Here is a 26,380-nt window from a genome sequence, read left to right as displayed (position 1 = left end):
AGTAAAAATACATGAAAACGCATCCTTTTGCGAGACAAATACAAAGAAAATATAATCATTCATATAAAGAAATAAGACAAAGAAATGATATTTTAAGAATCGAACAAAGACTAATAAATCAAATAGAAATAATAGAAACTACAGAATTGCCAGAAGCAATCATTATTTCAGACTTTATAAATTTAGTAAATTGCATAAATCATATAAGTTTGCTAAAGTGTAGATTGAAAAGTATTAGATATTGTATATACTACAGAAATTTCATAATACAAACAGCTAAAAAATAGTGTAGTAATAATACACCCTCGTTAGGATAAAGAATAGTAGTGTAAAAATAGATAATTTAAAGAAGCTAGAATATTTAGATCTAACAATCCCAGATGAAAAGAAATACAGACGTTTTAAAGATAATTCTCTTACTAGATGTAATTTTAACAACGGAGAACATACATTACATGGAGAAAATCCACAATTAAATACCATTACAGATTTTATAATAAACCTAGGAGAAAAGACTCAACAAGAAAATACAAAAATATTAAAAACTCTAAAGATATTAGAAGACCCGCAAAACAAACAAAAGAAATTTTTATACAAAATAGAATTAAATTTTGAGTTCTTAAAGAACCAACAAGCAGAATTAGACAAAAAATTCAAAGTTTTAATTAATAAAGACAAAGGTAATTTGAAAAATCTTGAAATAAGGCTAGTATTACAAGAGGTACAAAAAGAAATTAATAAAATAAAACATATAATACTCTCATGAATGATATACTACAAGATAAACTTTATATAGTAATATTACAAAAGGCAGCACGGATCCAACCAAACCTCGAAGGATTATCAAATATCAACCTCAGGGAAAAACAGACTTTTTAATCATAAAATAAAATAATATTATAATTTTATTACTATTAGAACTGAATAAGAACCTATAAAAACAAATTAGAATGTTTTACCTGCGGTAGCATAGAGCACTTAGCAAATACTTGTCCAAGAAAATCAATAATAAATCTAGGAATGCACAATTAATTGAAGATGTAAATGAAAATTGAATAAATGTAGACGAATATATGTCAGATAATGAAAGTATATACTCTATTAGAAGCATGGAAGTCTTTGAAGAAGAAATAAATAAATCTGATTCTTTCGATTCAGGAGAAGAGGAATTTATAAATGAAATAGGATTAGAAAAGACAAACTCAGACTATTATGAGTTAGTAAATTTGATAGAAGAATGTGAACATGAATTTGAAGAAGAAAAAGGATTAGACAGTAATCAGTGTTGTTTTTGTAAATGGTTTCCAAGTAAAAACAAAAGAGCAAAATGTAGGAAATGTTACAAGGAAGGATGCATAAAATGTATAGAAAAATCCTTAGAGATTCTAAAAATTCAAAAATCAACAAACAATTTAAGTAATCTTGACAAGAAACAACCTGAACCAATAGCTAAAACACCTGACGATAAAATATTAGAATTAGAAGAAAGACTAAAAATATTAGAAATGAGAGTTTATAACTTCGATAAACATAAAGAGGTAATTAAAAGACTTATTAGAAGTAGAATTATTAAATACATTTGCTAAAAATAATAGAGTTAGACAGAAAAAATCAATGATGATACCATTTGAAGGAATGGTATGTAATGAAAAAAAGAAAATTAGTACCGTCAAAATTTTAGCAAGAATAAAAATTCAAGACTATGAGTTCGAGACTTTAGCTATAGTTGATTCCGAATGTACAAGGAGCATTTTAAACAACAGAATTTTACCAGCAAAACTAATTAAAAAATTGTCAAAACCTCAAGAATCAATGAAAATGGACGGAACATATAATACCTATATAAACTATATACCAAAAGAAAAAATAAGTTTTATTAATACTTGTGAAAAATTTTAACAACCATCATATACAGTTAATGAAATACTAGTAAGAGATTTAAACATAAAAATAGACTTTGTATTAGGATTAGACTTTATGGTATAAAATAATGGAGGATGTTTAGTTACAAAAAATTGGGTAATATTCACCAGTAATATCACTCACTCACCAGACACAACCTATTTTAACTAAATATCGTCTTCTTAAGGATAAGCCAAATGAAAACTCAGATAATCAAATAAAACCCGAAATACCACTAGAATGTGATAAAGGAGAAAATTGTACATGTAATGATAATAAAAAGGCAATAATGTATGAAGAATTACAAAATTTACTAGTAGTAGAAGAAATAGAAAAAGACTATACTTTAATAGAAATGGATACAGAATTATACAATTTTAAGAAAGGTATACAGCAGAAGGGAGTAATAAAAGATCAAAAAGACCTAGAAAAAATTATACAAATCCTAGAAAAACTAGAGAAAATCGAAGAAAAACCCCTGCAACATTGGGACTCCAATCAAATTAACTGCAAATTAAAAATAATTAATCCAGAATAAAAACAACATCTATAGAAGCTACAAGTGAAGACTTTAAAGACTTTGAAATACAAATAAAAGAGCTATTAGAATTAAGAATAATTAGAAGATCTACATCAACACATAGGTCAGCAGCGTTGGCAGTTAAGTTTTTATATATATATATATATATATATTACAAGTAGCCATTTATAAAACCAAATAATCAATGGTCAAAATACTTCTGATATTTCAGTTCTTTGGATAAGAAAAAAGGTAAATGGTTGCATTAACAAAAGCAATTATTCGTTTGAATTGAGATGCGTACGATAAAGTGAAGTTGTAGTTTGAGAATACATTCCATGAAAAGATGCTTTAATTTCTTGAATTCTATTTTATTTTTTAGAAAGTAGGCATCAAAAGATGCTTTCTTATGAAAGATACAGGACATAAATGCAAAGGTTGTTGATAATGGCCTAATGGCTACTCTCATGTGCCTAAACAAAAACAAGAAAGTCTAAACTCTAAAGCCGCCTATCAATTTCTTGGTGGGACATGATGGGCACTACTATAATGCAAAAAGGCCAAAAAGTGTTCCATTGATTATCCATTCCACCCGAACCTAATTATTATTGCTAATGCTTATAATATGCATGTATATTATTTGGTTTTTGGCCATTAGCAAATGGAAATATCTTGGATGTACATTCCATATATTTCACTAAAATAACATGACATGTCATTCTTTGAGTCATTGTTTGGTTCATTTTTATACAAATGAAGTGCATGTTTTAGGCCACTATTATTCAGGCTGATCCAAGATTTTAATTCTATTTATTTCTAGTCTTAAATTTATTATATTTTTAAATTAAAAATCTATATCTACTACTACTTTCGTTTAAAAAAGAATGACCTACTTTTCTTTTTAATCTGTTTAAAAAAGAATGACTCCTTTCATTTTTTGGCAACTTTTTAATTTTAATTTTTTACATGACATGTTTAAGACCACAAGATTCAAAGGCATTTTGGTACATTTAACATATCTTTAATTTAAGACCACAAAATTCAAAAATTTTCTTTATTTTCTTAAACTCCATGTCAAATCAAACTAGGTCATTCTTTTTAAAATGGAGGGAGTATTTATTAGAGTTAAGGGTAAAAAAATATATCTAAATCATTTTTTTTTTAGTTTCATATCTGAACTATTGAGAGTGTGAATTTCCTACCTGAACTATCATTTAACGACTAAAGAAACACGCCTTGATTAAAATATGATGGTGTGTGTATTATACTCTCTCTTTTGTTTAAAAATTCTATCACATGACGCTTCAAGTGAAAATATAATTAATTTGCTCTCCATCGCGACATCCGACATCTTTTTCTTCACCTTCTCAGCCGCGTGGATATCTCTCGCTTGGAAGGAAAGAATTTAGAGTTTTAAAAAATTAATTAAAAATATACAAAAAATGAAATGATGTGTCAGCTAATAGAGTCGTTATATGTGCTAGGTGGGCGAATATTTTATAGTCAAACACGCCTAGCATTTGTAAATAAATACTCCCTCTGTTTCAAAAAAAATGACCTACTTTCCTTTTTAGTCCGTTTAAAAAAGAATGACCCCTTTTCCTTTGTTGCAACTTTTTAATTTTAACTTTCCACATGGCATGTTTAAGACCACAAGATTGAAGGGCATTTTGGTACATTTGACATATCTTTAATTTAACACCACAAGATTTAAAAGTCTTCTTTATTTTCTTTAACTCTGTGCCAAGTCAAACTAGGCCATTCATTTTGAAATAGAGGGAGTATTTAGTTTAATCAGCGTCTACATGTGTTCCATTAATCATTGAATGATAGTTCAGATAGGAAACTGACATTCCCAATAGTTCATATATGAAACTTCAAAAATTTAAATAATGTAATGTCTTTAACTCTGATTTAATTATTACAGTTTTAAGAAATTTTTACACAAAAATCAAATCTATGCTCGATATAAGTAGTACCGAATGCAGATCAATTTTGTACTTAGCCCCATGACACAGAGTCCCTCACAAAAAAAAAGTGAGTTTGAGCACATTTCTAAAAGAAACATTTATTCACATATTTACATTAGATCAAATAATTTAATATTAAAAGTAGAACAATCTATTTCGTGTTACTAAATATTCTTGATAAATTCATGAAAATTCTTAATTTTATTTTGTTAATATTAACTTAGTTCAAAATAGCCATCATTTTATTTATTGTGTCACCTCAAGTTTTTTGGTTAAGATTTAAACCTTCTGATGCGTCCAGATAGACTCGAGAATGATGTATTTAATTATTCATGAATACTAATATCAATCTTTTAGTTTAAAAGTTCTTTAGGTATGAATTAATGTTATACAATACCCCTAGTACAAAGTTAAGTTAAAAATTTTCTTTTCGATAGAGTTCGATATGGGTTTGTACTAGGACCAATTTCAAATAACCATATCTCCTAGAATGTAAGGATTTTGAACTCCCAATACCCACAAAATTAAATATCTCTGAGTCCTCTTTTAAACGCAACAAACCATTCGTCAATACGAGTTTGAAGTAAGAAGTTATAACTGTTTTACCAAACATTGTTCGGATTGAATAAAAAATTCTATTGTAGCAAGAATTCTGATGGTATTTAAATCAATTTCAGGAAACTTTCAGGTCCATATTCTCAAAACTTTATTTCCCAACTCTAGAGAAGTGATTTTCCAAGATTCAAGGTAAACCAAAATCTCAAAACTTCATTCTCCAACCCTACAAAGGTGATTTCTCAAGGTTCAAGGTTAAAGTTCTTCGTTGAGGTAATTTTTTCATCATCTTCTGCATCTTTTAATCCATTTACATCTTAGAACCCTTAGAAAGACCTTTAATGATGTATTTTTTGAAAAAAAACTTATGGGTATTCTTAATATCACCTAAAGCTAATTCTAGATTATAAATTAAAGATTTCTAACATGAATTTGGTAAATTAGATTATGAATTTTGATTGTTAGGAATCTTGAATTTCGTAAAGATAAGACCTTTAGCATAAAACTCAATTAGTAGAGATGAGTTAATCTTAAAAGAACTAGTTAATGGTTAATTGACCTTGAGGAATAATGTAGACCTCGAATTAAAGATGGAATTAGTGAATATGAATCCCCAAGATATTTGTTTGAATTATTCTTATTATTTCTTGATTTTTAGATGATTAATTATTCCAAGACATGAAGAAAAGGAAAGAGTATCCTTATTGCAACTTGCTTCTTTCAAAAGCTTGACATCCAGTTAGAGTAGATTTAATAAGTAGAAGATTGTGTTACTTCATATTTTCATGACGCAGAATTGATGGAAGAAAGCAGGTTCATGCCTGCGGACATGAAGTTAAGGTAGATAAAATTATATAAACTTGCTTTAATTATGAAAAACTATCTTCTTGATTGATTATGTGTTACTTCTATGATATTACATTTATATGCAAGAAAATTATGTGTGGATAAAGTGCGCAAGCATGATGTCATTGAGTTATTTTAGTGATGAATCTAGTTAAGTTACAAAGGTATTAAGTTGTATGTATTGTGCAATAATGTGATGATGAGAATTATGCTAGAGACGAATATTGATGAGCATGGTAATATCTAAGAGATAGATGGCTTGAATCATTATGAGTATTGTAATATGTGGAAAGAGGTAGAGGATAATGATTTGCTTGAATGTGTTAGTTATAGGTGGTGATGTTACAATCCAAGTTGTGGTATTTGAGGAGGTAGTAATATTTTAATAATTAATGAGTAATGAAGGCTCCAATAGTGACTTGTATACTTAAGTGTTGAATTTAATTTATTTTATGACATTCTTGATTTGATATTGATAAACATACTTTATCTATTGGATGCCTATGAGAGACTAAATTGATTATAATGATGATTTATTGAATTGTGCCTATGAAAAGACTATTTGATAATGATAACCCCTTGAATTAATGCCATGAATGGCTTGTTGATGCTCATGATGAATTGCAGAAATAATGCCTGTGAGAAGCCCCTAAACTGTTGCTAAATGAAAGATCTTGATTCATACTGTAATGTGATTGAAAAGAATGTCTTGAGTAAAGAAGGCTTGTGATATACCTCCATACAAGTTGAAAAGTTAAAGATGAATATTTTATTAAGAACTAAAAAGTGGAAAGATGGATTGTTAGTAGAAATGTGGCCGACGTTAAATTTTAAAATTGCTACCTTATTGATTTCTCAAGCAATGTGACTGACGTTAAATTTTGGTATTTCCACCTTATTAATTTCTCAAGCAATGTGATCGACATTAAATTTTGATATTTCTGTGAGACGTGATTGGATCGGATGCCATGAGTCGCTAAGGTGATAATCATAATAAAGATACTGATAATGAAGTTATATAAGGTGATGACTCCAATGAATAATTCCAGAGAAACGATTTCGAAGTTTCAATAATTGAATTAATTCTTCTTCAAGAGTATCTATAAGGTTTGTTAATAAGACTTGACTTCTCTGGTGTGTTTTACTGAGATGTGAGTTGACTAGTATTCCCTACTTGATTGTATCTTTGAGATTGATTGTGTGACATGTACTTGAAAAAGTGAAACATATACTTACTTGTTATATGTTGGTCGACTTACATTATTTATATTTGCTGTAATCGTCACTCACCCGATTGACTAGTTATTATTCTTTACTGTTATAAGAAAGTGTTTGGTTGTTAGCCCGAGAGTTTAGTGTGAGTTGTTTATGATTACTGGGTTGATCCTTTAGATGTGGGTAATGAAAAATATAATGTGAATAAAGGGGTGATAGTGATGGTTTAGTATTGGATTGTGGTGGATGGAGTGAATTAATGAGGCTAGACTATGCTAGTGGTGATATAATCTCGTTAATAAAGTTAAAAATTTATAAATTATATAGGCAAAGTGTTATAATGATGTTACAACCTTAGTTGAATTATATTCCATTTAAGATATGATTTTTTTTATTAGATTCTATTTTATTATTATATGGACTAACACTGGTCGGCCGATGATGCCTATCAGTACATGTGTTTGTACTAACCATACTCTTTTACATTTTCTCTTGAAATGTAAACTGGATGCAGGTTAGTTTGCAGTTATTAGATGGATGACGAAATTCAACACTAACTTCTGACTTTCTTCCTGCTAGATGTTAGAGTCTTTGTTTTATTTATTTTTTCATCATTTTATTTTATAACAGGTAGCTCTTGTACATGTCCGACCAAGTCTTGGAGTAGTGAAGGACAGTTGTAAGAAGTTTTTGAAAAAGTTTATTTATTGATATTTAATTTACTTTGTTATATTTAATGCGTATTTTCTTAAAAATAAAAATGGCTCGCATGTTTTTAATTGGGTAATAAGAGTTCTCACTACAAGAAAAGTGCTTATTACCTGGGGATTTTCATAGGGATAGTGTGGTAAAATTCCCAAGTAATTTAATTACTTGCGGATTTTCTTACCAATTAGAATCCAAAGAAAATACCTTCCTAGGTAATTATTACCTGAGGATTTATAAAATTACTAAGTAATTTAACTGCAAAAATAAATCCGCAGGTACATTATTTGCAGATTTATTTGCAATTAACTATCAAAATTTTGCATGAATTATTTGGTAAAATTTCATTAAAAAAAAAGATTTTACCTGCAGATTTTCATGAAAAAATTCACAAATTATTCTCCACGAAGATTCCCAAGTAAATCCCTAGGTAATTTAGCTGTAAAATAAATCCGCAGGTATGTCATTTGCAGATTTATTTGCAATTAACTATCAAAATTTTGCGTGAATGATTTGGTAAAATTTCATAAAAAAGGATTTTACTTATAGATTTTCACGAAAATTCACAAATTATTCTCCACGAACTATTTTGCAAGAAAATTCGCATGAAAAGCCCCAAGTAAATCCGCAAGAACAAATTTTTTCAAGAAAATTTTTATGAATATTTAGCATGTACATCCCCATGAAAATTTTCAAGTAATAATTCACACGTAAATTACTAAAAATACTTCACAATTAATCAAAAATTTATTCAAACCCTTCAATAAGTCACAAAAACATCATTCAATACAAGTATAATGTAAATCATTACAGCTAACAAAAACATATTTCAAAACATCCATATCAATAACGTATGATTCTTAAATAGTCCAAAATAAAATATTTCAAACTTGAATCCTCAATAAAACTACCAACCATCAAGGTCAGAATCACTTCCATCCATATTATCAAGATTAGAATCACTTTCATTCACATCGTCAGAGTCATCATCACTTTCATCCTCTTGGTTGTCTTCTTGAGATGAGCGTTCAACATTTAACAAATCCTTTAACTTCCAACAGCCGAGCAAGACCTCTCCACCACAAGAGGCCGCTTGTACTAAATTGCTTGATGCTACAACAAAATACACAGAAGACAAATGACAAGATTAAAGTTGCAATAGGAAAAAGACAAATACAAAAAGAGTATTGGCAACAATGTAGTAAAACAATAGAAAGATCTATTTCAATAAAAATCTTGTTATTCTTTTACATTAATTGAACATGAAATAGAAGAGTGGGATTGATATTATAATTTTATGTTACTATACATAATCATTTTCAAGTAACTACACTTGATCATTTTCAAGTCACTACTACACACTTCAAGTCACTACACAACCATTTTCAAATAATTAATTCACATTGCAAGTCACTGCAATTAAAATATTTTCAAATCACTAGTACACATTTCAAGTCACTACACTTAACTATTTTCAATTAACTAATTCACATTTAAAGTGACTATACTTAATCATTTTCAAGTAACTATACTTTATTCTTTTCAAGTTATTAGTACACATTTCAAGTGACTACACTTAATCATTTTCAAGTCACAAGTTCACAATTTCAAGTAACTACACTTAATCATTTTCAAGTCACAAGTTCGCAATTTCAAATAACTACACTTAATCATTTTCAAGTTACTACACTTAATAATTTTCAACTAGCTAATTAATTGACATTTCAAGTCATTATACTTGACAATTTTCAAGTAACTACACTTAACCATTTTTAACTCACTAGCACACATTTCAAGTCACTACACTTAACCATTTTCAAATAACTAATTCACATTGCAAAGCACTACACTTAATCATTTTCAAGTCACTAGTACACATTTCAAATCACTACACTTAATCATTTTCAAATAATTAATTCACATTTCAAGTCACTATACTTCACCATTTTCAAGTAACTACTTCACATTTCAAATAACTATACTCAACCATTTTCAAGTCACTACACCTAATCATTCATTTCAAGTCACTATACCTAACCACTTTCAAGTAACTACACTTAACCATTTTCGAGTCACTAGTATACATTTCAAGTCACTATACTTAACCATTTTCAAGTAACTACACTTAACTATTTTCAAGTCACTAGTACACATTTCAAGTCACTACACTTAATAATTTTCAAATAATTTATTCACATTTTAAGTCACTAGTACACATTTCAAGTCACTACACTTAACCATTTTCAACACACTAATACACATTTCAAGTGACTACACTTGACCATTTTCAAATAACTAATTCACATTTTAAGTCACTACATTTAACCATTTTCAATCACTACACTTAATCATTTTCAAATAACTAATTCACATTTCAAGCCATTATACTTGAACCCTTTTCAAGTTCACCTTTCATGTAACTTCACTAAACCATTTTCAAGTCACTAATCCACTTCTCAAGTGACAACACTTGATCATTTTGAAGTCACTAGTACACATTTCAAAACACTACACTTGATCATTTTCAAGTCACAAATTCATATTTCAAGTGACTGCACTTAATCGTTTTCATCTCTCTAATTCACATTTCAAGTGACAAGGCTAAACTATTTTTAAGTCATGAATTAATATTTCAAGTGACAACACTTAATCGTTTTCGTTAAGTAACCTACACTTAACCATTTTTGTTACATAACTTACACTTAACTTATGGTGGGTCAATAGGACCAATTTACATAACTAAACACATTTTATTGAATAATTTTGCAACTTAAAATAAGATTATCAAAAATATTAGGTTGTGATTTACACCTATAAAATTGGCGATAGAATTCCAACATTTTGAAAGAAAGAAAGTACAGAAGAAATCAAATTAGCCTCCAGATCTTTTAACTATTTTTCAGGTCCACGACAGAAAGAATGAGAATAATTTTGAGATTTTAAAGTATTGAAAACATCACACACCAATTTCATATAGGACGGATAGTTATGCAATTGTGAAAAGCCAATAAAAGCAGGACTCATAGAAGAACAAAGCTTTGACAGAGTAATCAGATATGAAAAGTTAGCGCCAATTTCGAATCACAGATCATGTCCAAAGAAAGATAAAATTAAAAAGACGGGGTAGAAAATAAAATTAAACGAAGAAAACAAACCTGGGACGGATTCAATCTGTCATTAATTGCAATATTTTTTGGCAAAGTTTAAACCAGACAGTGCCCGCTGGTTGTCTTTGTCCGTGTTGATAGCCAGGGCGAATTGGGTGTTGGCGGCTATTTTGGTCGATGGTGGCAGCATGGGGTTCGTTGGTTGAGAGGCGTCGGCTACTCTGGCATTGAGGGATGCGCCGCTTACCGCTATTTACGCCGGTAGCAGCGGTTGGATGGGCTGGCGGGAGCTGTAGCGTCTGTTGGCCGGAGAACGGTGGAGGCTGACGAAGAGGGCTGTTGGTGATGGTGGCTCGTTTCTCCGGTGGGAAACAAAGAGAGAGAAAAGAAGGGTATAGGGAGAGAGGAGGCTTCGCCAGCCATGGTTGCGCCTGTGGTGGAAGAGGTGGCGGTCAGCGGCAGCCATGGCTGCTGGCAGAGAGAGATGAGAGTGAAGGTAGATGCGTTTGTTTGTAGAATATGTTAGGGTTTGGTCTTGCTTTTGTTTAAAAGGGAAGAAAAGGATGATTTAATCTTAGCCGTTGATCGTATCAGATCAACGTATATTATTTAAGAACTAAAGGATTAGATTATAAATTAAAAATTGGGTCTGAATTTGGGTTAAAATTGAAATTGGGATTAGAGCTTGCAATTTGAGGTCAAAATTAAAATGAATTTAAGCTAAAATTGACGTAATTTGAATACAAAGATGGCTAGAAGTTAAATAAATTGAGAAAGTTGAATTGAATTCGAACTGCTATTTAATAAATATAATAACGACGAAAATAATAAGACGTTGACATTAAAAATAAGCTACGTATGTAAAATTAATGTTATGTAAAAGTTGTTACATAAAAATTATCGTTACTAAATTTTGAAATAAATTAAAACAATAATAGACAATGTATTTGTAAATTGTGAGTGTGCATGTATAATTGCGGAAATAATTTAATAAATATTAGCAAAATTATGTAAAATATTTTATAATGTTAAAAATAATAATATAAAAATAAATCATATATTTTCAAATCATGAATGCGACACTTTAATATTTATTTGATATCAAAATAATGCGTAGAAAATATCAACATTTAAAATTAATAATTTTGCTAAAATAGCAGCCTAGGAGGGGTATCGGGAGGTCAAAATTGGGTGTCAACACAACTAACCCGATTTATATCCATAAATTGGGGTTCGAGGAGGGTACAATGTACGCAGACCTTACTGCTAAGGTAGATAGGTTGTTTTCAACAGACCCTTAGTTCAAGAAAAATAGTCCGAAGCTGTCCAATTTCAAGAAAAATATTAGTGAAAATTGATTTAATATTGATCGTTGATCAAATATGATGAACGATTGAGACTAGAATTGAGGAGATGAGTCAAATTGAGATTAGATATTGGGTTAAAAAAATTAAATTGAGGATTTTGATTGGGTCAAATTAAACTCAATTGATACAAATTAAGTATAAAACAGCTAGAATTTAAATAAATTAGGAAAATTGAATTGAATTAGATTGATATTTAATAAATATAGTAACTATATAAAATTAATATTAAAAATAAATATAATAATAATAATAAATGTTAATCAACGACTGAGATTTAAAGATTAAGAATTTGGTTAAAAAAATGAATGAAATTTAAAATTGAGTTTAATTGGACACAATTTGGGCTAGGATTGTAATAAATTGGATAAAATTTGGCTAAAATTATTACAAATTGGCAAAATCAGACTAGAAAATAAATAAATTAAAAAATTAAATTGACTAAGGTTGCGAATTAATACAATAATAATAATAGTAAAATAAATAATATAATTATTCTTAGATTAGTTATGAATAAATTGTGTAACTAAAAATATGACACATAATATATTACTTTAAAGTCAACGATAACAACAATAATATATATATATATATATTATTATATATATAAATTATATATATATATATATATATATATATATATACTAGATGCGGAAGCCCGTGCAAGCACGGACCCAATGATATTGCAGGGGAGATGTTGCATATTAAAACTATTAACATGCAAGTTTCGTACATTAAACTGTGATTGTTACATCAAAACATAAAAATAAACTATTAACATTAAAGTGTGATTATTACATAAAAACACAAAAGCTTTGTTTATGCAGCCTGACTTTGTGATGCTGGTATAGCCAATCAAAATTCGTTTGTATATGTCATACCATGTGATGAAGCTGGTAGAGGCCACCAAAATGTAGTTGTAGTCAGCTGTGATAGAAAGTTCAGAGAATAGACAAGTTGCAGTTAAGAGGAGGGAGATGACTGCAGTTACTTGAATGTATTGAGCATACATATAGATAATGTAATAAAAGGAGAGGATGAATGTTGTATTTACCTGTTGAGATTGAGATGCTGCGAATGCTGGATACAAAATATCAATTTTCCGCAACTATACATATTTTTTAAAAATTCACTTGGGTAGAATAGTTAGCTATTGAACTTATGTGAATACAATTCACAAGCCCAGCAGAATTATAGATACATATAATTAAGTGATATAACAGTAACCCCATAGTGTATAATCATATTTCAGGTTAAGAATCTCAAGATATCAAAAGGGTTGAATTGAAACTTTTGCACAATGATCCCAGTATGAATCAAACCCTACATTCAAGAATTTCATGCACCAAGTGATACCTTTGTCAAACTAAAAGGGTTTGATGAAAATAGGTTATATAACTATAGCAAACAAACCTTAAAGAAAGTTGATAACTAAGGAATATGTTATAAATATATTTCAAGAAAAGATTGAAACAATGACAGTTGCGCGTAGAAGATGATAATAGCTCGTAAATTGAACAGAGATGTGAAAACTAATTCCAAGACAGTCATGTGTTCTTTTAATGAAAATATTCAATGATGAAAAGGCTAAGATTCTAAAAATGTCAGTGTTAAGACTTGTTATAATTAAGCGTATTTACAAATTCGTAAGCGCATGAATTTAGATATATGGAACAAGGTATGCATAATTAAGTCACATAATAGCTATCCCACAGTAGCAAATTCAATTTTAAAAGTATTGGTACCTTTATTTTTTTTCACTAGGGTGGGTGGGTTGATTTTTTGCCTCTTACTTGTCTCCTCGGGAAAAAATGGGGTTTCAGTGAAGGAGGTGATAGCCAGCATACCAGTTTTTTGATCAGGAAATCTGAATAATGGCTTTTGTAGTTGGAGCTTAAATAATTTATGAGCGAGCAGCTGGTTTATGCGGGCAATACATAACGGTTGTTGCTAAGTAGAAAAGGAAAAAGATACCATGGTAAATCAAAGTTTGTCTAATGTAGGGGTTTTATTTACTGAGAGAACCAAATTTTAAGGAAATGAGTTTTTTTTGTTGTTAATTGTATGTATATGTGTACCTGGACAACACCCTGTTCATATATTTGTTCGACGGTTAAGGATAACATTCTTTCAGCCAGCATTTCTGAGATCATTACCGTAATTATATTGCTAGCATCCATGATGTTAACCTCGAAGTGACACCTGTGATTATTAACATAGAAGCGTAAATGAAGTGAGCCAGTCCAAAAATATTCAGTAGTAGTTCCCCAGATTCATTTTTTTTTTGACAAAACAGAGAATAGAATATTTAGGAGTCAGATAAACTTAAACATATACTGTAAGAGAACAAAACAAAGGTCATATCAAATTCAGTTCATGGTTTCTAGAGCCTCTCAGCTGATAATGCCTTTCTTGATCTCCAGAATATCTTTGTTGTCCATATGTTATGAGCTTGTGACATGGAACATTTTACCATGCAATTAAGGGGCTTATTTCTTTGTCAATATACGGCAGTCATTAGTCATCCATCTTTTGTTGGACTCAATTTTCTTCCCTCCAAGTTTGAAGATTTTTTATATGAGCTCTCCTCTATTTTCATTTTCTTCATGTTTTTCAAGTTTCTACTTGAATGAGAGACACATGACTTGAGTTAAAATAAATAGTTGAAATTTGACTAATAAATATTTTATATATTTACTTTCAAAATTTTTAGTAATTCCACACCCATTTGCTAGAATTCTAATTTCTCTAGGGCTTGTACAGCCGAGGACGCACGTATGTGTATTTGCCTTCATCCCCGATGAGCATGAGTTGGTCAGGATGTTGTATTTGTGACAAATGTATCCATTAGCTCTTCATGTATCTAGTGAATATACATTTTTCCTTTGTAAAGATATATAGTTATCTGTCGATATAGGAATTTGTGTAAATGTGTTAAGTTAAGATGTATGTTTAAGTTATATTTTTTTGCTGGTCCAAACATGTTAGCATGAAGATAGGGAGTGCAGTGTATGTACAGACCTTATATTATTTTGTAGGTGATGCATTAGCTGCTATCTGTTCACAATTACTAATTAGTGTAGACATATATTGTTACAATTAACAGTATATAGTGAAATGAGATGTATCTGCAAACACATCCAAGTAGGATTTAGAAAAAACATTAGACTTTCATGCAGATAGAGATGTCTTTCTAGGTGTGATACCAGTGAACATCATTCAAACTTAATAGAACATTATAAAAGAAGGGAAAATATAACACAAAAAAGTGTCCATAACCATAGCTTCTTCTATTACTAAAAGAGGCAGTAAGGGTCGTCTTTATGAATCCTCTTATTCATTTGATAGTTCATCTCATTCGAGACTAAAAAGTTAAACTTTTTAAGTGAGATTAAGGGCCCTTTGGCCATGGAAATTTTTTTCTTCTTTTTGAAAAAAATTTTCGGGTTAGAAATTGTAGTGTTTGGCCATGAAAATTCAAAAAATAATTCTGAAAATTTTTTCTGAAAAGGGAAAACAGGTTTTTGTTGTTTTCATAATTTTTCAACTCCAATTCCAACTTTTATTATTATTACATATAGCCCCAATCTTTTAAATTTTTACATAAAACTCTCCTTATAACATTACTTTTTCAATATTACGTATATAGCAGTTTTAAAGAATAAGATAATTATAATTTTAAACTTAATGTTATCTTAATTAATATACATCTCTTTTTCTCTCTCATCATTATTTTTATCCCTTATTTAATTTTCTCCCTTATTTAAGACATTATTTTACTGCTAATTTATATTTATATCCATAAATATATAAAGTATTATATTTATACCCATAAATATATAAAGTATTATATTTATAATAGAAATATACAAAGTATGTTATATATAAAGTTTATACCATGTATATACCATACACACACATATATAAATATACAAAATATTAAGAAACATACTAAGCATATTTATAATATAAATATACAAAGTATGTTATATATGAAGTTTATACCATGTATATACCATATACAGACATATATAAAAATACAAAGTATAAAGAAACATACTAAGCATATTTATATATTTATGGTATATGATATAATATACCATAAATATGCAAAGCATGTTTTACATAGAAATAATTTATTCACACACAGTAAAATCTTTCATGTATAAGAAAATTAAAGAAATAAATTAGCGGCACCCTAAAATTTAATAACAACTCATCATTTCCTATTTTTTAGGAACGGAAAATGAAGGAAATAAATTAAATAAATTCCTAAAAAAATAAATTTATTTGAAAGATAATATTTGTTACCTAAAAAATAGGAAGCAGTGATCTGTTAATATAACATCCATATTTAAAATTTTCAAATATGAGAAAACGACTATTAATGTAAATATTATATATGTCATAATTGAAATTCATTAAATATGGCCATGAATATGAAATTATTTTTATAATAGTGTCTAATTGTGTTCTTTTTCCATTAGTAGGTAAATTTTAGTTGGGTGATTTTGATAGTTTGTAAAAGTTAGGGCATAAAATCATATTTAAAAAAGTTTTTTCAAAAGTAAAAAAAAAATTCAAAAAAGACATGGCCAAACACAACTCCAACTCCAATTTCAACTCCAACTTCAACTCCAACTTCGGAAAATTTAGTTTTCATGGCCAAACGGCTACTAAGATTCACAAAATTCTGTAAATCGAAAACTAATTAATTAACAGAAATACCACCAGGAAAAAGTTCCCACAACCACGGATTCTTCTATTACCAAAATAGAGGCATTGAAGGTTGGATTTGTGAATTCCTCTATTCATTCTTTAGCTTTTTTTTTTTATAAACGCGATGTGTAGACCATCTTTTGTGCACCTCAACTAAATTCAAGGGACACTTTCCACCTCTCCACCAATATTAGATATTAGGTAACTCCCTTAAACATAATGTTCTCTAATACGATGTCAATTTTATCAGTGTAAGAGTCAAAAACTGAAGGGGGCTTTAAGGAAACGGTAAAGTTATCTTTGCGATAGATTGTCTTTCATAAAATAGTTGGCCATTTTCTAAGGTGCAGAGTTTGTTCTGCCAATTTCATTAAGCGAGAAAAAGGCAGGCCGAGACAGAAAACTGAGGCAGCTAATTGCTGTCAACCAAAGTATGGAATACAAGAAGAAAACAAATACTTAGTATAAACTACCAGATAAACAAAATCCAAGGAAGGTGTTAAGAACGAGACATTGTCAATGGTCTGGAAGATTACTAACTTATAAAAATTGCAGTGTTATCTTTTTCTCTAGTACGCCTTTAGAGTTTCATAAACTTCACGTCTAAAATATCATAACTATGAATACATGTATTGCCTATACTAATCTTGTACAATTTCTAGATTGGGTTAGGCCATATTGTTTTTCATCTGTTTCGTCGCTATTCTTATTCCGTTTAACTTAGTTTCTCTTTCAATTTATTTATCCCTTTGATTATATCTTTTCCTCTATTTGGTCGCCATGTTTTTCCTCTATTAGTATTAGTAATGGAAACTCTAAGAAATCTGGACAAACCTGCAGATCCTAATCGGCTAACTATAGTATAAGATATATATATATATATATATATATATATATATATATATATATATATAGGGGAAGTAGTAGCTTAGCGAAGGACAAAAAGATTCACAGGTTTACAGGCATTTCTCTCTTCTAGAACTACTGTGTAGATGTAGAATCATCTTTGCTTCACGTTCTATTGAAGTCTAACTCATTTATTTCCAGTTTGCCCCATGGAATCTAGTAAAAGTGCTTATAACTTCAGCTGGTTCTTATATAAGTTTTTTGACGGGCCAGATATGATCTATAAATTTAGAGGTATTTTCTCTCTGATATACTCTTTTGGAGAGTTCAAACAACATCCATGTTTTCTCTAAAAATATGTTCTATTTTGTGGTTGCGAGATAAAGAGGTTGTGTTTGGAAACTATTCTGCTGCCACTATTTCAGAAGATAATCACTTCAATCGATTTTGTGGAATTATAGAATGTATGTAAAACTTACCTCTATCTCGTTGAGATAAAGAGGTCATTTCGAAAAAGTTCTAAGCTGCCCTTCTTTGAGATCAGCAGAAAGAAAATTCAGAAATCCCAAAAATAGGACAACACCAACATTTTTTCAAGTCTTACCATAGATGGCAAGAAAAAGAAAGTGCGTAATAGAGTGTGGATATGATATCTCGTAGTTGTAGTAGTTACTTGGGAACTAATTGTCGTTCTAGCTTACAACTGAAGCAGTGAACCATTTTTTTGGTTTTTGGGCGCACAAGCTAACTGCAATTTGAGCATGCAAGAAGATAAAATGACTAAGGACGATCAGGGAGTGATAATCTGGCTTCCACGAGGAAACTTTGTTCCTGCAGTGTTAATGTAGAATAATGTTAGAAACTTGTTTGACCTTACGAGTTGTACTCTGTGATATGGGTTTACTTGGGTGAGAAAATAATTACTACATGTATACATTATGGGATAAAATAACTGTAGATAACATCTCTGGAATGGTGGATATAGCTAGCACTTGATCTTCAATTGGCGCAAGATTTAGCGAGGATGACAATGACGATGAGCTCTTAAAGTGTAAGACAACAACATTCACTAGTTGTGCTTCACCTTGGGAATAGTTGAAACAGTAAAAATATGTTTTTGCATAGTCGTACGAAGAGGGAGCATGTTAGTGTATACCAGTTTGTCAGTGTAGTAGCTTGCACATACTGAGGATTTGTTAAGATTGTCGACTGATATCTTGTTGCTAGTCTTAGAGCTACGTATGTGAAAGAAAGGAGGAAAAAGTAAAAAAAAAAGGTTGCAGAAGATGGGCTAACAAATATACCACCACAAAATTCAGTAATACCTATACGTCTGGCAAGAATGACAGGGTACTCATGCAGATGGTTGAGTAACGTAGCTCCTTCATTGTCGGCTAGATCACTCCATATAGTAAATAGGAAAGGTTTCTTGCTGGTCGAAATAGTAGATACAAAACTTATTACAGTCCAATTGTGTTTTAATAAGGAAATAGAATGCTTGGTGAAGTTGTTATTGGTACGTGAGTAACTCACCTCTGGTCTATGATGATCGCTTCCCGAAAGTGCTTGGTTTGGTCAGTTGTATATTGGATGGCGCTATAATTAACTACTACTACCAATAATTCTGGAGTAATTAAGATTAACATGTTAATAGTTAATTTGATTAGTAGGCGCTAGTTAGTTGACGGAAAAAGGGGCTAGAACGTAAGATGGATGTTTACCAAATTCAACACCTCGACGTTGCTGTTCAATAGCTGAGAAAGAAAGTGTATCCAATTTTGTTGGAGCAGGAAGGGGTGTCTCCGATCCATTGTTATTGGTAACTGCTTCGACGATTGTGTATCTGTCATCTACCCATTCGTATGTACCGGCTCATATTGAATAACCCCGGGGCTCTCTAACTTTTGCACACGACATCAAATATGTCTCGGAAAGGCCAAACAAATTCTCATACTTCGAAATGTCATCACCGTAGAGTATTATAGAAAGCTGTTGTTCCTATAGTCGAGTAAAAGGGAACAAATTTTACATTTGCGGGAGCAATTTATGTAACAAGTTCTTAGAAGTTCAAAGCAGATGTTGAGAGACAAGCTTAAAGTTTCATCCTGCACAAGTATTATGTAGAAATACACGGATGAGTCACTGCTTTTGCGAGGCCGTAACATGTCTACTACCTGTACTTTACACGTCCAGTTTGTAGTTTCTATTGTGATTGCGTCCATGGGGAGCCTTTGATCCATTATGTTGGTTTGTTTTTCATTATTTCAAGGAAGGTGTACATGAAACGTAGACATATAAGATAGTAAATTGATAGACGAACCTATAATGAAACATTTGCTCGCAAAAATAAGCTGTACCGTTTGCTGATAATAGTGTTGTATGAATTGCAAAGTTTATATGTAAGGCGGAGAATCTTTCTCTAAGTGTCAGAAGGTGCGCTTTATCACATAAAGAAACGCGAGGAATTGAAAGTGGAACAATGAAAAACAAAACTAAAGTGAAGACCCCAAATATTACCATCCAACTCAGAAGCTACGACAATTCAATTATGAAAAAGTGGACGACAAATCTCAGCAACTGCATAAAAGAGCATTGCTGAAATCAATGATTTGGCAACTAAATGCTCCAACTTGTTTCTATTGTGTCTCATAGATACTTAACGCTGGTGTGATACATAACTTTTGAAGGTGTCTACATGATTATTTTGTAAATTCTCATAGTGTACAATATCTATATATTTTTATACATAACACTGAAGCAGAAGGTGCGAACATTGGAAAATGTATAGCATTAAGGAAGTAGACCAGAGAACCAACCAATAAATCGCCTATAGCAAATAATAGCAAAAACCAAAAGTCAAATATTGCCTCCTCAAATCTATAAAGGGAGTGAGTTAACAGTAGATATCAATTTGTTTCGATATTAACAATAACTAACAGGAAAGAACAAGCTATACACTTTTACATTTTAATCAAAATCTTTACAAAAAAACCAATCAGACATGGATAAAATAGGAATATAATCTAATTCTCTATGTCCATAGCTTGTTGTCATGGCAAGACCTCTTTGCATTCGCAATGTGGCATCTGAGGATTACTAAAAACCTATGTTGCTCGGACTCTACAAAAATGTCATGGGGTCATGTTGGATTCAGCAAAAGTAGTGCATTTTTTAAGGATCCTGACACAAATGCTACGACATTTTTAGAGAAAATCCTAGCAACGCATACAACAACATACTCTCTTTAAAAAAGGAAAGCAAAATTGTCTTCGCTTTGCAAGGTCATCTTTATAACTGTTATCTATAGAATAAAAACAACTAACATATGAAATTAAATACTTTTGATACACATAAATAATTTCACAGCCAACTAAGGTAGTATCTTATGCTGTGGGCAATGATAAATTCAATGGGAAGGTCAGAGCAAGCTACAGTTGAGTGTGTTCATGTAATTTTGTGAAATTATAAATCATGAATTTTTTAGGGTAACAGTAGATCAGCAACAACTATCTTTTGTTTAAAAGGGTAACATTTTATTTACAACAATCCCATTTTTGCACAAGCAAGATGACTTTTTCTTCTTTTCTCTCAAAAATTATCACATAATCCATCTAGACTCTTCTACGTTACACATATACATAACAAAAAGTATGAAAGTAAAAATAGTAAAAGGGTAATTTGATTGAGAACCAGAGACTTCTCCCAGTAAAGAAAACGTCTTCTGAAATTTAAAGAACAAAAATCAACAACAAAGAAAACTTACACTATTTAATTGAAGATCTGAGAACAAGAAGAAGATTATCAACGGAGAAGAAAAGGATTGTGAGAATGAATTTTGCCAAAGTTTCCATGAAAATGAACAATCTCATAGGATAGCTGTTGTATTTGTCATCCTGAGAATACACGTGTAGCAAAAACAATTACACCTGTTCACCACTTCTATGCTGGAATCCACACGGCAAAAAAGAATAACTACAGCTTTTGGCTGATCCAAGTAATAAACACAGTATGGGCTTATTTTTTGACCAAAATTGCAAAAGCACAATCACATAAAGCAAACTTATAGAATTTCTTTTACATAGTAGTAATTAGCAATTGACAGAAATACCCTTAACTATGGAAGAAGGACAAGAAGCATACATGTTGACCAACAGTTGTATACTTCTTCACTCTTCTACATGGTAGTAATATTTATATATAGTATAAATAATGTTTTCCCATTATTTTATTTCATTTCATCCATGTAGAGTTATTTATATTTGAAAATGAAAAATAGGCTTGAAAAAAATTAATTTTTTCTAAAAAAACCCACAAATTTTAAATGTCCGGTCATGACAAAGAAAGACTCACTACTTTAATCTTCAAAATTGAAATAAAAATTTGAAATGACTGAACCGAATTTATAGAAATTGAATCAAATCGAATTTATTTTGGTTTGATTACGGCTGTCATTTTCGTCAATCCGAAAATTGAAAAAATAAACTGATATTAAACAAGCAAATCGAACAAACAGAATGTCCACCCTAACCTCATCATATATATAATTCTGAAACTACCTAATACTTTCAACTTAATGTAAAATAAATTAATTTTTTATTTTATTTTGTGATTATTATACCTTATATCTCACACCAAACGAGTCCTAAATGTACATTATATTGATATATTATATTATCGTGCGTAGTATGATGCCTTACAATTATATTTAAATTAACCAACAGAAAAACATACTCCATTTGAATCCTGAGTCATTCTTCGCCTAATCTTAGGCCAACAAAATTTCACCTCTTTAATTTTTTGGTGATAACATAACGAGTCTTGCTAAGGTTTATTCGTCTCAAATACATCTGTGATACCATCAATGTCAACAAACTAATTTTATTTTCTTGAGAATCTTTTGCTTGATTATACGTGTCCACCGATTTAATGTCTAATTTCTTTTTTATTTTATGTTTTTTATTCTTCAAGTTTATCATTTTCCTATTTAAATTTTCCAAGTCACAAAAATCCTACGTAAATCTCCAAGAAATAGTTTCAGCTAAATTTTCGCAACACAATCCCCCAATAATTTTTCAAATAATAATTTTGCAGGTAAATCACCAATCATAAATCCCCAGCAAAATTTGCAGAACAAAATCCCCAAATATTTTTTCAGGTAATAAAATTCATTACATAAATTTTCACCAAAATATCTCTACGTAAATCCGTAGGATAAATTACCTGGGAATTTTCTTATGGATTTAAAAAATATATATATTTGTCCATATACCTGCGGATTTACCTAGAGATTAAATACCTGCAGATACATTTTTCCAGGTAATGTCGCAAGTAATAATTTTGCCGGTAAATCCCCAAGAATAAATCTCCAGTAAAATTCGCAGCACAGAATCCCCAAATAATATCCTAGGTAATAAAATCCATTACATAAATTTTCACCAAAATATCTCTACGTAAATCCGTAGGATAAATTACCTGAAATTTTTTTTATGGATTTAAAATATATATATATATTTGTCCATATACCTGCGGATTCACCTAGAGATAAAATATCTGCCGATACATTTCTCCAGGTAATGTCGCAAGTAATAATTTCGCAAGTAAATCTCCAGCAAAATTCGCAGTACAAAATCCCCAAATAATTTTCTAGGTATATCTCTATGTAAATTCGTAGGATAAATTACCTGAGGATTTTTCTATGTATTTAAAAAATATATATATTTGTCCATATACCTGCGGATTTACCTAGAAATAGAATACCTGCCGATACATTTCCTCAAATAATGTTGTAAGTACGAAATTTGCACAATATGGGGCCAAATTTACCTGCGAAATTTGTTGCAAATATATAGTTCATAGGTAATATATTTTAATGTTGGGGAATTTAATATTTACATAGGTAAATCCGCATGTATTTCTTATGATATATTTTCTTAGGTAAAATCCCCATGTAGTTTACAGTTTTCTAGTAGTGTGTCTTAACTATTTAGGATAATGTAGGTGCCGCACGATCCATGAATTTGAATGTTGACAAAAAATTACAAATAAATAAAATAAGAATTCATATCACTTAACATGAATTTACAAAGACCATCTCAAAAGATTTAAGATCCCATTTCTATTATCCTCAAAGAATGTAGCAAGTAATCAGAAATATTCATAGCTTGACAGTACTACTTCTTCAAGTCCACTGAAGAAATAGAACTGCAAATAATCAGGTAATTTATGAGAAATTGAGAATTGATAACGGTTCTGAAAGTGAATGATTTTGAATGTTTGATTCCATTTGTTTATGAATAAAACTTTGAATTTTAGAAGTTTTGCCTCATGCATAGTATTTTTAACTTCACCCCTAAAACGAGAAAGTCAAATATTTAACATCACCCATTTTAAAAATAATTAGACTTGATTTCTTACAAATGATCATCGACACTAAAATCGTGACTAGCCGTTGTAGGCTTGTAGTAAGTGGATTACAACTCTAAAAAATCATGCTCCCTCAGTTTAGAAAAAGAATGACCTACTGTTTTTCTAGTTCATTTAAAAAAGAATTAATTTTTTTTTTTGGTAATATTTTAATTTTAATTTTTCACATGATATGTTTATGATTACAAAATTAAAGAATATTTTGGTATATTTGACACAGCTTTAATTTAAGGCTATAAGATTAAAAAAAATCTTTTTTATTTTTTTAAATTTTATGTCAAGTCAAAGTAGATCATTCTTTTTTAAATGGAGAAAATAGTAAAATATAAGATGAAAGAATGGGTATCATTTACATTCCCTTCACTTCTTTTATATAATCATAACTCCAACTACTACTTTTCTACATAGGGTGTGTTTGGTGAAGGAAAATGTTTTTCATTGAAAATATTTAAAAAATAAGTAGATTTTGTACTTGTTTTCTTATGTTTGGTTGGTGAGTGGAGAATATTTTGTGAAAAATATTTTTTGATGTTTGATTGTAATGGAAATTTTTTAGAAAATACATTTTAGTGTTTAGCTAAAGAGTAAAAATACATTTTAGAAAAATAATTTTTAATCTTAAAAAATATCTTTTCTTTTATAGTGTGTCTGATATGGGGGAGGAAAAATGTTTTCTAGGAAAATAAATCATTTTTTACTTATATTCTTGTGTTCGTTATGCAAATTGGGTAAGTATATATTTTCTAAAGGAATTTGTATATATTTAATAAAAACAGGGAAAATGAATAAAATAAGAAGGGTGGATAAGAAAAATATTTTAATTTTTTTAAAAAAATAAATTTAAAAATTATTTTTTGGGGGGAGGGGGCTGGTGGGCGAAGGTTGGGATTGTCAAAATAGGTGGTAGGGTGGGGTAGAAAAAAATAAATTTAAGAAAAAGTAATTTTTTAAGGGGAGAGGCAGGGGGTGGGGAGTTAGGAAGAGGGTAAGAGAAAAGTTTTAATTTTTTTTTGAGGGAGTAGTGATTTAAGTTTTGAGATCGAGTATGACGTAAGGAAAAAAATAAAATTTTTTTTTTTTTGGATGAAGGTGGTAGAGGGTGGGGGTCGGGGTAGGGGAGTGAGGATGAGTTAGGAAAAAATTAAAAAAAACTATAAAAAGAAATTTTAAAAATTTAACTTCTTTTTGGCGGAGGGGTTAGTAGAGGTGGGGTAGAATGGGGGAGGGTAAGAAAAAATTTGATCTTCTTTTAAAAAGTTAAATATTTTGTTTGGAGGGGGAGGTGGGAGGTGGGAGAGTTTTGTGTTTTGGGTAGGAGATGAGGTAAGAAAAAAATTTGAAATTTTTTTTTTGGATCGGGTTCGGGTTCGGGTAGGGGATTGAGAGTCGAAGTAGGGGTGGGTGATTTTGAAAATTGTATAAATATTTTAATTTAACAGTGAGTCAACTTAAGAGTGAGATTGAAAGAGAATTTTAGAAAATATTTTTCTTATTTTTTGAAGGAAAGTCATTTTTCTTAAATTTGAAAAAAATAAATTAATTTGAAAAATATTTTTCAAAACATTTAATTCAACCAAATATGAAAAAATTTAAAAATATTTTTAAGAAAATGTTTTCGAGTCACACCAAACACACTCATTAGCTCATAACTTCCACTAACCTTCTCCATATTGTTTCTATAGGTGCAAGATTCCAATATATCTATACATTTACAAATGATATTCATATCCGATTAAAGCATAAAAAATTCTACTTTAAGAGATAAAATATATTTTTCCATCAAAATAGATTCTATTTTTAAGATTCAAACTTGCTATCTTAAAAAAATCTAATAAAAAGATATTTATCATTTCACCATAACCATTATATGTACTAATAACCATTATATGTACTAATATACGCGTATAAATATAGATATTTTAAATCATATTATGTATGCTTGAAATAAAAATTAATAGGTTCTCCATAATAAATATCCCTTTAATAATCTTGGTACGTTTCTGGTTGTTATTTTTATAATTTTATTCCATAACAAATAGAACCAACTTCGAGTTTTGATTGAATTTTTATTAGTACCATTATACTATTGAATTTTAATAGTTTGACCATCCTCATACTTATTTCGGTTGGATATTTCAACTCCTTCATAAAATTTCATCCTGCCATTTCAACTCGATCAAAATATTAAAATAGAGTAATAGAAAGTGA

General features: G+C 29.9%; 2 long non-coding RNA genes across 2 annotated transcripts; one reads left to right on the top strand and one right to left on the bottom strand.

Moving 5' to 3' along the window:
• The first annotated feature begins 4,894 nt into the window (after positions 1-4,894).
• Positions 4,895-8,294, top strand: LOC107845963. The gene is made up of 3 exons (XR_007045947.1): positions 4,895-5,220; positions 5,606-5,787; positions 7,523-8,294. It is a non-coding gene; the product is annotated as an uncharacterized LOC107845963 (long non-coding RNA).
• A 147-nt stretch (positions 8,295-8,441) lies between these two features.
• LOC107845962 lies at positions 8,442-11,408 on the bottom strand. The gene is made up of 2 exons (XR_007045946.1): positions 10,869-11,408; positions 8,442-8,826 (listed from the first exon to the last, which is right to left on the bottom strand). It is a non-coding gene; the product is annotated as an uncharacterized LOC107845962 (long non-coding RNA).
• Between the last annotated feature and the right edge of the window lie 14,972 nt (positions 11,409-26,380).

This window comes from Capsicum annuum, chromosome 10 (assembly GCF_002878395.1).
Source record: "Capsicum annuum cultivar UCD-10X-F1 chromosome 10, UCD10Xv1.1, whole genome shotgun sequence".
Taxonomy (NCBI): domain Eukaryota; kingdom Viridiplantae; phylum Streptophyta; class Magnoliopsida; order Solanales; family Solanaceae; genus Capsicum; species Capsicum annuum.
The sequence above is the reverse complement of the archived record's forward strand: the minus strand, read 5'-3'. Positions and strand labels throughout refer to the sequence as shown.